At 40.1% G+C, this 5,567-nt stretch overlaps 1 non-coding gene across 1 annotated transcript; it reads right to left on the bottom strand.

The window, feature by feature from the left end:
• Window positions 1–3,812: 3,812 nt before the first annotated feature.
• Window positions 3,813–3,919, bottom strand: LOC142541200 (small nucleolar RNA R71). The gene has a single exon (XR_012819266.1). It is a non-coding gene; the product is annotated as a small nucleolar RNA R71 (small nucleolar RNA).
• Window positions 3,920–5,567: the final 1,648 nt, after the last annotated feature.

Below are 5,567 nucleotides of genomic sequence, written 5' to 3'. Positions count from 1 at the left end.
CTTAGAATATACAGTGTTTACAAATGAGTTTCAACATCGAATTAAGATTCATTTGTATTAAAGTATAATCAAGGATTTTATCTATGCTGATTGCATGTGTATATAGATAAAGTATAATGCCATAATCGAATAAAATTGTAAAATATTATTAAAATAAAGATTGTTTTACATTAGAGTCAATAAAGCCTGAGCCACAAGTTGGCTTGCTTGGAACCTACTCTAACAATTGCTTACACCCGAGCATTAGTCTTGTTTGCATCTGGTTTGTTGGGTTCCGTCCCTTTGTCTTTTTTGTCTGTAAAATCCTTAACCCGGTGACCCACCTTACCGCATTTGAAACAAGCACCTATTTTCCGATAACATTCTCCAATGTGCTTCTGTCGACAAGTATCGCACCACTTTCCTTCTGTATTGCCAACACTGTTAAAGGTTCCTATTGAAGGGCCACCTGAATAGTTTGGCTTTTTGAATTTGGGACCATTTTGAGAAGATTGACTGACCAATGGTCTCTTGTTCTCTTCTTCGAGGTGTTTGATATCCGTTTCCGCGCTCATTGCAGCGCCCATCAAATCCGCAAAATTGTTTTACTCTAATACTGCCAAAGCCGATTGAATCCGGCTGTTCGGTCCCTTCTTAAAACGAGGAATTTTTAATGTTTCATTAGACATGATCGTTGGAACATAGGTTCCCAGATCATTGAACCTTGAAGTATATTTCATCACTGTCATGTCTGGTGTTTGTTTGAAGTTTTCAAACTCTCCCAACTTTTGCAGACGAAACCATGCTGGGTAATATTGTTTCAAAAATTCTCTCCTGAATGTCTGCCATGTGATTTGTTCTGCCTCAACCAACGATGGTGACACAGTTTCCCACCACTTTCGTGCTCGATCCTCAAGAAACGGTGTCACAACCTCTACTTTAAGCTCTTCAGGCACTTCCAGTAGATGCAGCTGCTATTCAACATTCTTAAGCCAGTTATGACTGACTTTGGATATGGGTTTCCATCAAAAGTTGGGACTCGGTTCCTTCTCAGAGATTCATAATGATATTTGATTCCACGTGGTTGTGGTTCCCGTGGCGGCTGAATGGCGTTGGCAAGAGGGTTCACCATTCCATGCAATGTGGCGGCTACTATGGTAGCAATTGCCATCATGTCCTCTTGGCTGAGGTTCACCCTCGGTGGTGGCTGTGAATTTTCGTTCTTGTTTTGATTGATTCCACGAGGATTACGGTTGTTCCTTGGTGGTCTTCCTGCCATTTCCTAAAAAATTCGGGGTAAAAGATCAGAATTGTATAAAGGATAGAAAGGCACAAATAATAGAAACAAAGTTGTCGTGGAATCTTCGATACTAAGAATTTGCGGAACGATTGAAGGGAATAGAATTCGAATTTCTCGAAGAATTTTGGAAAGGATGAAAGTTTGTTTAAGAATGCACTAGGCTTTTGCCAAAATTTGACTTCGCCAAATTTTGTCTATCAAAATTCCAGCGGGATTATGAACCTGGCGGCTCTGATACAACTTAAATGTCACGCCCCGTGTCCGAAGCGTCGGTGACATCCGGAATTGTTTAACAATTACTTGAAAACAATTAAGCCTCGTATCGAAATGCCAAAAACCAATCTTTTCATAAATAAGACATTGTCTTTACATTGACAATAGAATGAAAATTACATCAGAGTTTGCGGAAACGAAACAAAAGAAAGAATAAAAATCTCAATTCTTGGACTTGTCGTTCGGTCACCATCCCCAGAACGCTTCATGTTACTCCTCGTTCAGTGATAGGACTCGTTTTTACGTGTTTTTAGTGTTGGTTTTGAGTCGCGTTCATGCATCATATTAGTTTGTTTTAGTTTAATTTTACATTTTTTTTAGCATTATTGAGCATTTGACTAATCTCGTGTATTCTGTGGTTATTTTGTAGGAATTGAACCAAAAAGTGGGAGAAACTTTGGCATAATATCGAAGAGGTCTCACTAGGGCGGTCAAAAGTGACCGCCCCAGCGAGCATTGTGGTCTGGCCGAGGATTGTTTTGCGCAAGTGTCTTGCTACGGCGGTCAAAAGTGACCGCCCCAGCGAAACCAGGGACATGCTCGAGGAAGCTTATTCGAGGACCTCTCGCTAGGGCGGTCAAAATATACCGCCCTAGCGAGAAGCGAGATTGAGAAAGATTTGTTTCCAAATTTTTAGGGACTCTATCCTACACCAAGACCTAACACACGAGATCAGCCGTTTTTGACACACTTTATCAGACTTTTCATCATTTTTCTTGGAGAAGAGGCTAGGAGCAAAGGAGATTTCGAAGACCTCGAGATTTCCACGCGTCGTGGCCGTCATCCATCGTCATCTTTAGTATTTTCATTATTCAGTATTTTATTTCTTACATTGATTGTTGGTTTTTATCATGAATTTCAGTAGCAAAACTCTAGATTTGTTGGGATTTGAGGGGATCCTACCCCGTACTCGGTGTTTAACATTATTTCTCGACGTTTTTATCAGTGATTTGTTTATGCTATTGTTATTTCTTGTTTCAATCGAAGCCTAGCTAACTTCCTTTGATTATTTCATGTTGTTGATGAGTTCGATAGAATAGTTAACAATACGATCAAATAGTATAAACCACGGATTTACAATTTTAGTAGATATACGGAATTGGGTACGTGTCGATAGTGATAGTTCACCCGAATGAAAGCTAGTGGATTCCATAGAATGTAATGCAATCTTGAACTGTTAAATATTTGAGGACACTTGAGTACTGCATGTTTTTTATTAGTATTAATATAGCTCGACAGAGTATATTAATTAGTCTAGGGAATTCCGTCGAACGCACGAGTAAAAGTCGAGTGTGATTATTTAAACACGAGTGGTAGGTGAACTGCTAATTCCCAACAAATTCATTTCTCATTTGATTTAATCCAAATTAATCATTGCGGTCTTGAGTACGTTTTCTTTGCATTTTAATTATTTTAGTTGTTTAATTTACATTAGTTTAATCATCAACTCATTTTATCGTTGGTAAAGAAATTTTACTTTAAAATAGAAATAGTGTAACGCAGTCCTTGTGGAACGATACTCGTATTCACTTACGTTTATTATAACTTGACTATCGTGCACTTGCGATATTTAAATCGAGCTTTCATTTATAAAATAAATTTTGGGATTATTCACTGTGCAAGTTTTGCTCGATCAAGTTTTTGGCGCCGTTGCCGGGGACTGTTGATTCACAATTTTTTATTTTTCATTTAAATTCTTTAGTATTATTTATTTTATTGTTATTTGATACTCTCATTGTGTTGCAGATTTTTCTTGTGGTGCATGCGAAGATCACTCGAGTTTAAGCTTGAGCCTTTTGACCCCGAGATCGAACGCACAGCTAGACGTCGACTACAGCAGCAAAGAGCGAAGGAAAGAATGGAAGGCGATCAACAAAGAGAGGAGCCAAGGCGTATACCGATGTTGGATTATGCACAGCCGTCTCTTGATGGAGCACGTCCAAGCATCGTAAGACAAGTCATCCGAGCTAATCAGTTTGAGATCAAGCCATCTATCATTCAGATGATTCAGAACACTGTCCAATTTGGGGGAAGTGCACTTGACGACCCTAATTCTCATATAGCTGACTTTCTTGAAATTTGTGATACTTTTAAGTTTAATGGCGTGTCTGATGACGCTGTTCGTTTGCGTTTATTTTCATTTTCACTGAGAGATTAAGCTAAGTCGTGGTTAAACTGTTTGCCTGTAGGGTCTATTACTACATGGGAAGATATGGCAAAGGCGTTCCTGATCAAGTACTTTCCTCCGTCGAAGACTATGAAGCTCAGAGCCGACATTACTACTTTTGCTCAATATGAGCAAGAGTCACTTTACGAGGCATGGGAGCGCTACAAGGACTTGTTGAGGAGATGTCCACACCATGAGCTGCCTCTTAGGTTAGTTGTTCAAACTTTCTACTATGGTCTGCTTACTCCTAACCATACTATGATAGATGCTGCTGCCTGTGGTAACTTACTGAGAAAGACGGCGGAGGAAGGATATGAGTTATTGGAGGAGATGGCTGCTAGTAGCTATCATCCTCAGTCTGATAGGCTGAGACGAGGTGCAGGAGTTAATCAAGTTAATGATTTGTCGGCGGTTTCAGCACGGTTAGAGGCTTTGAATAAAAAAATTGATGGGATGAGCATGAGTGGGTCGGCTATGCGTCTGCAAGAAATTTTCTGTGATAAGTGTGGGGGTGAGCATGAAGTGCAGGATTGCCAAGATGGCAATCCATTCTATGTGCCTGAGGGAGCACCGGTAAAACAAGTGGGATTCCAGAACCGTCCTAGAAATGACCCTTACTCGAACACATATAATCCGGGATGGAGGAATCACCCAAACTTTTCATGGGGAGGTCAAAACAACCAACATCGCCAACAAAGAGGTCCACCATATGTGATGCACCAAGGATTCAAGCCAGAACCGTCTCGGGAGGAGAAGTCCAATTTAGAGCAAATGATGACTAAATTTATTTCTGCAACAGAGACGCGATTTCAGAACCAAGATGCATCCATAAAGGGGCTAGAGAATCAAATTGGACAATTGGCTAAGCTGATTGCTAATAGGGAGCAAGGAACTTTACCAAGCAACACGGAAACTAACCCAAGAGAACATGTGAAGGCGGTGGAATTGCGTAGTGGAAAAACACTCGGGTCTAATGAGGAAAAGACCAAGCACGGTGAGGATGAGGTAAAAAATCGAGGAGGTAAGTCTTCTAACTCTACATCTACACCTATTGCACAGAATAAAATTGTTATCCCTCCACCTTTTCCTGCAGCAATGAAGAAAGCTAAATTAGATGCACAATTTGGTAAATTTCTTGAGATATTTAAAAAATTGCATATTAACATTCCTTTTGCTGATGCTTTATTGAATATGCCAAGTTATGCAAAATTCTTGAAAGATATCTTAGCAAATAAGCGGAAGCTAGAAGATCATATGACGGTGAATTTGACCGAAAATTGCTCCGCTTTAGTTCAAAACAAGATGCCTCCGAAGCAAAAAGATCCAGGGAGTTTCTCGATACCTTGCATTATTGGTGACATTAATTTTCATAAAGCTCTATGTGATCTTGGTGCGAGCATTAATCTGATGCCTTTTTCTGTGTTTAGGAGACTGGGATTAGGTGAACCCAAGCCAACTAGGATGTCGTTGCAGCTGGATGACAGATCTGTCAAGTATCCACGTGGGATTATCGAAGATGTTCTGGTGAAAGTGGATAAGTTTATTTTTCCTGCAGACTTTGTGGTACTTGACATGGAGGAAGATTTAGAGATGCCTTTAATCCTAGGGAGACCGTTTCTGGCTACAGGGAAAGCACTGATTGATGTTGAGGAGGGGAAATTGAGACTGAGAGTTGGAGAAGAAGAAATTATTTTTGATGTTTTCAATACTCTCAAGGACACAATGCACAATGATAGTTGCTTTCGTATTGATGTCTTGGATTCGCTTGTTTGTGATTTTGTGCAGGATGGATTGAAAGAACCATTGGAGGCCACTCTCACTACTGAAAAGCAGGAGGACGAGCTAGAC

This window comes from Primulina tabacum, chromosome 3, assembly GCF_025594145.1.
Source record: "Primulina tabacum isolate GXHZ01 chromosome 3, ASM2559414v2, whole genome shotgun sequence".
Taxonomy (NCBI): domain Eukaryota; kingdom Viridiplantae; phylum Streptophyta; class Magnoliopsida; order Lamiales; family Gesneriaceae; genus Primulina; species Primulina tabacum.
Note: the sequence above shows the minus strand (reverse complement) of the source record. Positions and strands in the feature narration are given on the sequence as shown.